Source organism: Leptonychotes weddellii, chromosome 9 (genome assembly GCF_054177405.1).
Source record: "Leptonychotes weddellii isolate Sample4059 chromosome 9, ASM5417740v2, whole genome shotgun sequence".
Taxonomy (NCBI): Eukaryota; Metazoa; Chordata; class Mammalia; order Carnivora; family Phocidae; genus Leptonychotes; species Leptonychotes weddellii.
In genome coordinates, this window is record NC_138377.1 from 4,140,850 (window position 1) to 4,153,637 (window position 12,788).

A 12,788-nucleotide genomic window follows, 5' to 3' on the forward strand; every position below is an offset into this window, starting at 1 on the left:
TGTACTTTTCTGTATTGCTTAACTTTTACAATGAATGGGTATGATTTTTATAAAACCAGTAACACCATTTTATATATACCCTCCCAACATACACATAAGTGTACAACCTGAACCAACTATTCCAACAGCATTAACGTGATAGGCGACATCTCAAATTAGAGATCCACGGGAAACGAGAAGAACAAGCTAGGGAAAATGAAACCATAGGCCTGGGATATCACCAGGCATATAATAAATGTGTTGAATGAATGAAGGAATGCGTGACTTGACAGGCAACGTTCTGCAGTATTACTGAGTTCTGGAACCACACACAGCTGGAGTTAAATACCAGCTCTGTCCTCCTAGCTGCTACCCCTGAAAAACTGATTTTTTAACCCTGCTGATCTTCAGTTACCTCATCCATGAAACAGGATTGTGCCAATTCGTAAGGCTATCACATGGTTAAATGAGATTGTAAATGTGAAAGCAGTTTGCAGTTAGAAAAAGTTCAATAAAAGCTAGTTCTTCTTCCCCCCAGCCTCAGGTGTGCCAATAACAAACTGGGTGACACTGGACAAGTTGTTTCTCTGAGCCTTAGTTTTCTCACTTCTAAAATGAGAATAATATTTACCTACCTCTTGGGATGCTGTGCTAAGTATGTAAAAGATTTTTGTATAGTATAAATGGGAAAACGTGCTATGATCATTACGGGAGTTTTTTTTTTTTTGGTCATTTTACAGCCTCTTGGCTCCAATAAACTAATTTTAGGAAGCCTTTAAAATCTAACAAACATGCGGATTTTATTAATTAGTAATAATTTACTGACCTTTCCCCAAAGAGCCTAATCCCTGCCTACCTGAAAATAAAGTCTGCCTTGATGGGACTGGAATCGGAGCTTCCCAAGAAACCCTGGTCCAGTTTGGCCCAGCGTCCTGACTGCCCAGCACAGAACCGGCAAGCGGACATAAATGCCGGTGCCCAGGACCACGGTTTCGTTCTCCTGATGATAAAGATGGGAACTCCTACTTCTTTCCACAGCCTAAGAGGAAGTGCTAACTTCTTTGAGGTGCCACTCGCTGAAACCCTTTCATAGCTGGCATGTCCATACTCTCACTGTGTTGTACCTTAATGAGATCTAACATTTACAGAGCCCTTTGAAAACATTTCTCAGACACTGTCCTCTATGGTCAAAGAACCACCTAGCATGGCGGGCAAGAGGGGATTACTATCCCTATTTTAGAGAGGAAACCATGGATCCAGGCAGTTAAGCGAACCTGATCAAAGGCAAGCTCTGCACTGCCAACCATGCTCGACAACAGAAAGGGAACAGTCTATAGTCCGTGCCTTTGGGAAAGGTGAAGAGGGAGGAAAATAAAGCGGGGCCTTCAGCCCTACTTAAGAGTACGGCCAGAGACACCAGGGAGCAAAGCAGAGTTTGGAGTGTACTTACATTAGGATCACTTCTCCCTAATGAGACCAACCAAGAAAAGGAGACATTTATGTTTACGGCTCACATGACCTGGTTCTGCCCCAATTTTGGATGTCCAGCACCCTGAATCAGTCTGTCCTCCTGAGTCAGAAAGTCCTCCCAAACGTCAGGCTGTGGAAGCAGAAGGGCCCTGAGACATCAGGCAATTTGGCCCCCTTCCTTCATAAACAGATGCATGGTAGCGATGAGGCTTAGCATAGGGGACAATTCTCCAAGATCAGCAGCAAGTTCAGGCAGAGCCAGGCCTATCCCCTAGCTCCCATGAATCTAAACCCAGCTCCCTTCTCCCATCCCCACTCCTAGGAACCCCCTGCCCTAACCCTTTTTTCTCCCAGGATCAAAACCATGTACCCTGGCCAACAGACACTGAACAGATACGATACACCCAACTGTGGCAGTAAAATCCCCCGTTTCCTGACCTTTACTATATAAAGTATGAGCCTACCTGCCAATTAATATGTGCAGGAGGGGGGCGCCTGGGTGGCTCAGTTGGTTAAGCGACTGCCTTCGGCTCAGGTCATGATCCTGGAGTCCCGGGATCGAGTCCCGCATCAGGCTCCCTGCTCAGCGGGGAGTCTGCTTCTCCCTCTCCCACTCCCCGTTTGTGTTCCCTCTCTCGCTGTGTCTTTCTCTGTCAAATAAATAAATAAAATCTTTAAAAAAAAAAAAAATGTGCAGGAGGCCATGACCCTGCCTTTTAGGCAAGAAAACAACTGACAGAAGAAACTCAATTGTGAGTCTAAACATCTACATGATCCTTTCCTTCCGGCTTCTTCACTTACTCAAAGCTTTAAATTGTCAATGAGAAGGCAGATAGCTATGCCAGCCCTACCAGAAATGCCAAAAGAGTTACACCTTGGCAAACAATTATATTTACAAGTGATTAAAAAAATGAACACAATAACAAAGATGGGAAATATGGAATACAAACTGAAGGCTTGGACTGTGGATTAAATAACAGTCTCTCTCTTTTTTTTTAAGATTTTATTTATTTGACAGTCTCTGGAACTCTCTGGAACTCCACAGCTGTGAATTTTTGAGCAGTACAGAGCTGTGATTCCCAAGCTTGGGTTCTGCTGGGGCCCAGGCTTTCCAGCCAAATGCCCAAGTCACTTGTCTTTCAGTGCCTCAGACTCCTCACCCATAAAAAGAGAGCAACGGTAGTACCTGCCTTCCGTGGTTACTGCAAAGATTAGAGACTGCAAAGATTAAAGACAATGTTCGTTAAGCAGTTAGAAAAGTGCCTGGCACATGAACAATACTCATTAACACCAGCTACTGTTATCATTATTACTAAGTACATTAATTAGGAAACAGAGTTCAGAACTTCTTGCCAAACTACACTTTCAAACTCAAAGTTCACATTCTGTCACATTTTTACAAACTGTAAAAAGGGATTAAGTTATTCCCCAAAGGAAGCAGACTTCAAAAGAGAGAGCACTGGAAAAAAGTAACTTTTAGTCTTAAGGAAGTTTTCTGAGCTTTGCTGATATCCTGGTACATGCCAGAAGATGTTTTTTTCACAAGTAAAGCATTAACTTGGATCACTGTTTTTGTCAACACTTCACCGAATATATAGTTATCACTCATGTTCCTAGGCAAATAACCAACCTCAATGACAGGGAGAAAGGGTAAGAACAGGGTACCCTTGACGATATTTTCCCAATTCTTTACAACTCCCCATACCTCTGCCACCCATCATCACAATCAAGATGAGATCTACCATAGAAAATAAACTGTTTCCAAAACACTTGGTATAAATGAAGCCATCAGAACAGAGGCAAAACACAGTTAAACAGAAATGAGATTTATTCTATTCTCTATCAAGTTAAAAATGAATGAGTAGAAAGTCAAATGATTCTCAGTATAGATGCTAAGAAAACTCATGGAGAAAAACATGTTTTTTTCAACAAATGGTACTGAAATAATTGGAAATCCATATGCAAAAATGTGAACTTAGGCCCTTAACTCACACCATACACAAGAATTAACTTAAAATGGATCACAGACTAAGTGTGAGAATTAAAATATAAACCTTCTAGAAACAAACATAGGAGAAAATCTCCCTGATTTTGGGGTAGGCAAAGAATGATCCATAAAAGAAAATACTGGTAAACTGGACTTCATCAAAATTAAAAATATATGTACATCACTAAGAAAATGAAAGGTCAGGGCGCATGGGTGGCGCTCAGTCGGTTAAGCGTCTGCCTTTTGGCTCAGGTCATGATCCCAGGGTCCTGTGGATTGGGCCCCACGTCAGGCTCCCTGCTCAGCGGGGAGTCTGCTTCCCTCTCCCCCTGCTCTTGCACACGCGTGCTCTCTCTCAAATAAATAAATAAATAAAATCTTAAAAAAAAAGAAAATGAAAAGGCAAGCTACACACTGGGAGGAAACACTGCAGACTATAGGTCTGATAAATGACTTCTATCTAGAACATGTAACAAAATCTCAAAAGTCAACAATGAGAAAACAACCATAATATAAATGGAAAACAACCTAAGTACCCAACAACTGGTTGACTATGTGGTTAAATAATCTAGATACCTCCAGTCAATGAAGTACTATACAGTCGTTAAAAAGTTAAAGTCTTACCAAAAAAAAAAAAAAAAGATGAATTGATGGAAAGATAGAAAGATAAATACATGGATAGAAAAGTGACAAAGCAAATAAAGTAAAATAGTGGTAGGTATATAGGTGTTTACTAGATAATTCAATTTTTCTGAGTTTGAAAATTTTCATAATAAAATGTTGAGGAAAGGTAAGCTCTAGAATATTTAATGACACAAATATGTCATTTAACATGGTATATTGGTAAATAAAAGCTACAAAGCTGTATGCATAGTACAAATCTGCAATACATACATTTTTAAAAAATGTGTGGCCATAGAAAAAGGACACAAAGCTACAGTGACTATCTCTAGATTACGTGATCAGCACTTGTCGTCTTATTCTTGCTGTTTACCCACAGTCTTTAAATTTTCCACAATGATCAAATATTTTTATGATTACTAGAGCAGTTAAGAAACAATTTCAGGGGCACCTGGGTAGCTCTGTGGGTTGAGCGTCCGACTTTTGATTTCGGCTCAGGTCAAGATTTCAGGGTCATGGGATTGAGCCCTGAGGTGGGCTCTGTGCTCAGCCTGGAGTCTGCTTGAGGTCCTCTTCCTCTCCCTCTGCCCCTCCCCACACTCATGCGTGCTCTCGCTCTCTCTCTCCCTCAAATAAATAAAATCTTTAAAAAAAGAAAAAATTCACGTATGATTAAAATTTATTTAATCATACAGTGACAGAAAACACTGTCCTCCAAAAAAGTTTACAAAGTCTTAATTCAACATACATTCAATGAATAATTCTTTCAGCCAGCTCCTTTGCTAACTGCTGCACTTTGTGGCAGATGCTGACACTTATAATTAGGGCTGCACAACTTGAAATGTGTATATCAGACAGAGAGTTGATAAAGCCCTGGATTCTGCACTGGTTACACCGTATCTGGAGTCAACAACTCTAAGAAGCACTAACAAATCAGACACTGCTGCGCTGGCTATGTTACACAAGGTTTAAATGAGCCAAGTGTTTAACCCAGGGTGGAACGGATTTTGAGGAAATGACTGCTGTAGTCTAATAATGTGGGTACTGTTTTGGATGGTGTAGAACTAGAATCAATCAGCAGAAATTTCAGAGAAGCAAATACCAGCTAAGTGTAACGAGAAGAAGGAAGAGATAGCTAGGGCCGATTGAGGAGTCCACTATGCTGCCTCATGACCCAGGGAACACAAAAGCAGAAGCTGGGTGGACGCCTGCAGATAACAGCTACGATCATATTCATTCACTCAGCAAATATTTACTAAGTGCTTAGGATACAATGTGGAAGTTCTCCAATCTGTTCTGTCCAACATGGTAGCCACCGGCCACATGTGGCTGTCAATCACTTGAAACGTGGCATTACAATCAGGAGGAACATCATATGCAAGAACATGTGAGGGTAGATTCCTTATAAGGAGAAGAGAAGAAATTAATCTGAAGAGGCAGAGAGAGGCCAGTTCATGCAAGACTTTAAATACTATGCTAAGGAGTCATGACTTCATCCAGAGAGACATAGAAATATCCTAATGAAACTTAGGAAGAAAATATTAACTCAGATTTGATTATTATCAATTTAACAAAGTAGAGAGAGACTTTTTAGGAGGTAAAGAACAAAAGTGGAATGCAATTAGAGTGTTTTAACGATGATGAAGACCTGACTTAATTCAGTATCATGGCTCTGGAGAAGGGGACAGACAAAAGAGATTTCGAGGAGGAAAAAAATGACAACATGGCCACCTGGATGTGGCGGGAGGGAACTGAATGACTCCAGTAAGTCTCCAGGTCTCCACTGTGAGATCACCAGTATACATCTCACAGAGTCTGGGAAGGAAAGCAGTGAGTTCAATTAAAAAACAGATTTACTGAGAAACAAATTTTTATTCCATGATATTCATCCACTTAAAGTATACAATTCATGGGGGCGCCTGGGTGGCTCAGTCGTTAAGCATCTGCCTTTGGCTCAGGTCATGATCCCAGGGTTCTGGGATCGAGCCCCGCCTCAGGCTCCCTGCTCAGCGGGAGGCCTGCTTCTCCCTCTCCCTCTGCTGCTCCCCCTGCTTGTGCTCCGTCTCTTGCTGTCTCTCTGTCAAATAAATAATCTAAAAAAAAAGTATACAATTCATGATTTTTTAGTATATTCACAGCATGGTGTGACCATCACTGCAATCTAAATTTAGAATGTTTCTGGGGCGCCCGGCTGGCTCAGTCAGTGTAATGTGGGACTCTTGATCTTGGGGTTTTGAGTTCCAGCCCCATGTTGGGGGTAGATTACTTAAAAAAAAATTGTGGCTCAGTCGGTTAAGCATCTAACTCCTGACTTCAGTTCAGGTCATGATCTCAGGGTCAAGAGACTGAGCCCCGTTTTGGGCTCTGTGCTGAGTGTGGAGCCTGCTTAAGATTCTCTCTCTCCCTCTCTCTCTGTTCCTCACCCAACTCATGTGCTAATTCTCTAAAATAAATAAATAAATAAATATTTTTAAAAAAGTCTTCATCATCCCCCAAAGAAACCTATTAGCAGCCACTTCCCATCGCCACCCCCATGCACCCTAAGCAACTACGAATCTACCTCTGTCTCTATGAATTTGCCCCTTCTGGACATTTCATACAAATGGAATCACACAATATGTGGTCTTCTGTGACTGGTCTCCATTTACTCAGCATCATGTGCTCCAAGTTCATCACATTGTCAGCGCTGGTACTTCTGTCCTTTTTGCCGGGGACTAGTATTCCAGTGGCTATACCACACCTTGTCTGCAGTCATCGTGCAAAGACCTCTGGGCTGTCGCCACTGTTCTGCTGTTAGGAATAATGCTGCGATGAACATTCATGTGTAAGTTTTGTGTAAACCTGTGTTTTATTTTCTCTTGGGTATATGCCTAGGAGTGGAAATGCGGAGACATATGGTAACTCTATGTGTTTAATATTTGAAGACCTGCCAAACTGTTTTCCAAAGCTGCTGCACCCTTTTACGTTCTCCCCAGCAATGAAGGAGGGTTCCAGTAGGGGATTTATCCATGTCGCCACTTACTCAGTGTGTGACCGTCACGTGTGTCCTCGCCAACCCTTGTTACTAGTGTTTTTATTCTAGCTCTCCTAGTGGGTGGTGAGGTGGTGACCCACCGTGGCTCTGGTTTGCATTTCCTCATGTCTAAGGAAGCTGAGCACCTTTTCATGTGCTTCCTGGCCACCTGTATATCTTCTCTGAAGAAGCGTCTGTTGAAATCACTTGCCCATTTTTAAGTTAAGGATTGTTTGTCTTTTTATTATTAAGTTGTAGGAGTTCTTTATATATTCTAGATGTAAGTCCCTGACCAGATAAATGATTTGCAAATATTTTCTCTCAAGCTGTGAGCTGTCTTCTCAACTTCGTGACAGTATGGGGTGTATGCATGTAGCACACAAGCTTTTAATTTTGATGAAATCCAATTTATCTATTTTTTCTTTTATCATTTGTGTTTTGGTGTCATTTCTAAGAAACCACTGCCTAACCCCAAGCCATGAAGATTCTCTCTTATTTTCTCCTATAAGAGTTTTAAAGTTCTACCTCTTACACTGAAGTGCATAACCTATTTTGAGTTAACTTCTGTACATGGAGTGAGGTAGAGGTTCAACTTCATTCCTTTTTTTGTGGATATTCATTTGTTCCAGCATTTGTCAAAAAGGCTATTTTCTCCCATTCAACTGTCTTGTCATTTTTTTCAAAAACCAACTGGTCATAAATTTAGCAATAGCGAGGCCAATGTTAGACATGCCGAACCGAAGGTGCCTGCGCTCTGTCTCCTTGGGACTAAGCTCCCTGTGTAGAAAACCATGTCTTCTACTACAGCCCATGGATCAGCCCAGTGTGCCCGATAAACACTCGGGTGAGTGATGACCCATCTGTGAGATTCACAGTAACGCTGCCTCATCAGCTGCAGACTCGGACACTCTGAGGCACATTACTCTTTGCTCTCGTGAGGGGACCAGCTGGTTCTCTTTTCAGTGCTGCTCTTCTATGTGAGACTCTTTATCTGAAACAGTATGTTGCTTACAGTTCTATTTTATGTAGTGACACAAATTGCGGAGAGCATTTTCCCTCTTCTCGGGAAAGGAAGTGTTATAAACAGGACCCTAACGTTGCTCAGGTGGAAATCTCAGCCGGCACAAGAAGGCAGTCCTCGTGGTACATCTGATCTGTCTACAGGCACACAGGCTCCAAGGTGTGCTGTGTTTCCATTCTGTATAAAGGGTTTCGTTTGTGGCCAGGGCCAATGTCGTTCTGTGATCAATACAGTTACAGAATTTAAATTTTTACATTGCTAATGGGGCTTCAGCACGTCAGAGCTTAGTGAAAGGAAGGCCCTTAAAAGGGACACTAATTAGAGATAAATCATGAAAAACTGGAAGAACGGAGGATATTTAATTAAAATAAGGCAAGACTTTCTGAAGACCACTGGTCTTTAAGCAACTGAAAAGCCAACAGGAAGAAAATGAACCAGCTCAAAGAAGTGCAAAAGGGAAGAACCAGAACAGAAGATAACATCCCCTAACCTAGCCCACTGCAAATGCAAAAAAATAAAAATAAATAAAACCAAAAATTCACACCTCCTTTCTGACATTTTCTTTTTCTTTCTTTTTTTTTTAATATTTTATTTATTTATTTGACAGAGAAAGACACAGCGAGAGAGGGAACACAAGCAGGGGGAGTGGGAGAGGGAGAAGCAGGCTTCCCGCAGAGCAGGGAGGCCGATGTGGGGCTCCACCCCAGGACCCTGGGATCATGACCTGAGCCGAAGGCAGACGCTTAACGTCTGAGACCCCCAGGCGCCCCCTTTCTGACATTTTCATCTCAGGCTCAGATCCCCTTCTTGGCTCTCTCGAAGGGCCAGCTCTTGCTAATGTCTGTAGCCTTGTCCCGGGCCCACTGTCTTGCATGTGGTAGGTACTCAATAGATATATTTCAAGTAAAAATTTAAGCAGATCTGGTACACAGAAACAAATAAGCAGTAGTCATGTAGTTTTAGTACAAAGAAGTCTGTACTTTAAAAAAAATCACATTTACTATAGTAAATTTAAATTTTTAAAGTATTTTTTTTTTTAAAGATTTTATTTATTTATTTGAGACAGAGAGAATGAGAGAGACAGAGAGCACATGAGAGGGGGAGGGTCAGAGGGAGAAGCAGGCTCCCTGCCGAGCAGGGAGCCCGATGCGGGACTCGATCCAGGGACTCCAGGATCATGACCTGAGCCGAAGGCAGTCGCTTAACCAACTGAGCTACCCAGGCGCCCTTTTTAAAGTATTTTTCAAGAATTCACATTTACTGAAATGTTTATGTTAAATATTTACCACCACCTTTACTGTATAAAATTACATCCATGAGTGTTTACACTGCCTAACCCAATCACAATGTCCATGTCTCTCAAGGATAAAAACACAGTAAGATCCAAAAACTGGATCAGGGGCTCTTCTAGCTCTCAGGTCTAAGAGCCTGTGGTCATCATTCCAGTTTCTCTCCTGTCCCAACCTCAAAGCTATCCAGGATGGGATAAAGCAAAGATGCTTACAACCATGTCTTTCCCAGGGGACTACCTAAATCAAGACTGAATGAAGCAATGTGGGCTATGGGAAAACAGATTGGAATTACCGTTGACTAACAGAAAACCATACAACCTAACTAAAATAAAGCATTAATTAAAAGTACTGTCATTTGCATTTTAATCAAAACTCTAATGTGCTTTACGGCTGGAATCGAGGGTGTGAAACTCCCGTCAAAAAATGAGACAGCTGTGAACTCGCAGGCTCAGAGCCTGGCGCACAGCAGGTGCACAGGGAACTGCACTTGGCCGTGCCCCTGCCCCCTTGTGCCCTCGGCCTCCCCCACCCCACGAGGTGGGCTGACACCAAACACAGGCTGACACAGTCCAGTGATCTTACCACAAAGTCTCAGGCTCACCCCTGCGCTGTGCTGTTGGCTAGACTAAGTAGCAGTAGGGTCAAGATCACAACACTGGACAACACATGAGTCAAGACAGCAACTGCCCTCGGCCACTTCTGCCTGTAAGTAAAGGGGAGGATGTGGACAGAGGACAGTGGGGAAAAAAGACCAGACCTGTGCTTCCCGCCCTTGTTAGCCCATGACCTCGTGAGTCCCAGGCAAGTGACTTCTGGAGTCTGTGTCTATTTTTCATCCAAGTAAGGAGGGACTCACATATTAGTCAACAAACATTTATTAAGCGCTTTCTACGTTCCGGGTCCACTGCTGGGTGTTGGAACTACAATGCCAGAAAAACCAGCCTTGTTCCTGACCTGGTGACTAGGTCATTAGTTCTCCACTCTGGCTGCACATTTAATAATAATCTAGAGACTTTAACAATAAAACAAAACAACAACAGAACACCTTACCCCAGATTAACGGAATCTTCTGAGGTAGGGCCCTGGCACAGGGAGAAGCCAGGAAAGAGGGCCTTTTCAAGCGTTTCTGATACCCAGTGAGGATTAAAAACCACCAGACTTGGAGGATTTCTAACTTTCTATGGTTTTACAAATGAGTATTTTCAACAGGTCAAAAATCTCCAAAATAAACTGTGGTTTCATCAGTAATTTTAGAGGAGGATGACTCAGGGTAGGGATTGCCTTGATATGCTAACAATCCTATCCTGGAAAGCGATACCGCCTGTGAGTGATCTCTAGCCTCCCTCATATCTCTTGGATTCATATTCAAAAGCCACATGCATCATGTCATCAATGAGAATTCTCCCCAAGGGGCATATAGATGCCTGAGTCATGCCATTCCAGATTTGTTCCTTTGGGCCAAAGCACTATTTCCCAAGCTCCAGTCATTCATGATTTTTGTCATGTCTATTTAACATGAGTGCTATTACTTAGACTTTTTCTTTAAAATCGGTGCACTAGAACAACAAGAGTACTAGCCCTACTAAATATTAAAACCTATTATGAAGCCTCTTTAATTAAAAGTGAAGTACTGGCACATGAATAAATATAGACCAATGGAATGTAACAGAAAATCGAGAAATAGGTCAAATTAGTTAAATATGACAAAAGACAGCATCTCAAACCAGTGGGAGAAAATGAAACTTTTAGTAAGTGGTATTGCGATAACTTAAAAAACAGACAAAAAAGGATAAAATTGGATCCATCCCTCCAACCATACATATCCTTGCAACTGGATCAGAGATTAAAACGTTTGGTCACAACAAAAAGAAAAGAAAGCATACAAGTACTAGAAAAACACAGGTGAAGGCAACCTGGAAGGATAGGAAACTTTGCAGCAATGGCTGAAAATCAAGAAGCAATGCACTAAGAGATGAAAACAATGAAATCTATCTCCTTTCTGTTTAGAAATAATATTCACAAAACCACATGCATGAAGCACCTCTTCTGCCTCATTTCCGCTCCTCCTGCCTCACCGGTTCTGATTCTAGCCACCACTGAAGTGACCAGTCTTGCCCAGGCTCTGACCTGCTTCCCTGTCCCTGCTCCAGGGGTGCCATGGGAGCCCTCTCAGGGCCACCGGGGAACACCTCCACGTGCAAGGCGATTAATGTCAATCCTCTGTCAAAGGCAGACAGCAGCTGATGGGTATATGCGTCTCCCTTTCTCCCCACAAACAGGAGTCCTGCGCAGTGAAGTTATCATCAGTCGGCGGCTTAGAGCGATGGCCTGATCAGGACCGAATGCCTATGTTGGCTCTTCCTCCTTCTGTTGCACTGCCCTCCCCTCATTCCTGCTCCCAGAGGGAACACTCCCTCAAAAGCCCCTCTCACGTGGGCCTTTGTCTCAGACACAGCCCTCTGGGGAACCCAGTTAAAATACCAGGTATGTGATGCACTGTTTTCTTCTAACGCATATAAAAAATTATTAATACTTAAAAAGCACGCATCAGGAGAAGCAGCATAAGTCCCCACTCCTTAAGTGTGGGCTGTGAACAGTAACCTTCTTAAAAAGGGGACTAAGAGACTAACTTTGCAAGGATGGTACCTGACAAACACTACATTAGCCAGGTGATTGCGGTCAATATCAACAGCCATAAGCCACGTTGCTAGTACGTACCCTCTATATGATGTGAGGAAATGGCACCTTATCTCTGTGATCTTCCTCCCCTAACTTACAACCCCACTCTAACCCTGAGAAAAACATGAGACAAATTCCAACAGAGGGGCATCCTACAATAACCTAACCAGTACTCCTTAAAACAAGTCAAGGTCATCAAAAATAAGGAAAGTCTGGAAAACTATCAAAGCCAAGAGGAGTTTAAGGAGATACAACAATGAAATGTACTGTGGTGTCCCAGATGGGACCCTGGAACAGAAAAAGGACACAAGGTAGAAGCAAGGAAACTTGAATGAAGTATGGACTTTAGCTAATAAGAATGTATCAATATTGGCACATTTAGTGTAACAAATGGCCCTTAAATGTAAGATGTTAGTACCAGGGTAAATTACACAATTTATATGTGTGCAGGGTATATGGGAACTCTCTGTACTATCTGCTCAATTTTTCTGTAAACCTAAAATTGTTCTAAAATATAAATTCTTTTTTTTTTTTTTTAAAGATTTATTTTTATTTATTTGACAGAGAGAGACACAGCGAGAGAGGGAACACAAGCAGGGGGAGTGGGAGAAGGAGAAGCAGGCTTCCTGCCGAGCAGGGAGCCCGATGTGGGGCTCGATCCCAGGACGCTGGGATCGTGACCTGAGCCGAAGGCAGACGCTTAACGACTGAGCCACCCAGGTGCCC

The 12,788-nt window shown here is 42.4% G+C and overlaps 2 protein-coding genes and 1 long non-coding RNA gene across 5 annotated transcripts in view; all 3 read right to left on the reverse strand.

Moving 5' to 3' along the window:
* LOC145723362 (echinoderm microtubule-associated protein-like 1) overlaps positions 1-12,788 on the reverse strand; it is a 433,105-nt gene that overhangs the window by 226,988 nt on the left and 193,329 nt on the right. The window lies entirely within an intron of this gene.
* EVL (Enah/Vasp-like) overlaps positions 1-12,788 on the reverse strand; it is a 143,772-nt gene that overhangs the window by 119,560 nt on the left and 11,424 nt on the right. The gene's annotated exons all lie outside the window — the stretch shown is intronic.
* Positions 24-9,117, reverse strand: LOC145723363 (uncharacterized). Its single transcript, XR_014148295.1, has 2 exons — positions 2,158-9,117; positions 24-1,944 (listed from the first exon to the last, which is right to left on the reverse strand). It is a non-coding gene; the product is annotated as an uncharacterized LOC145723363 (long non-coding RNA).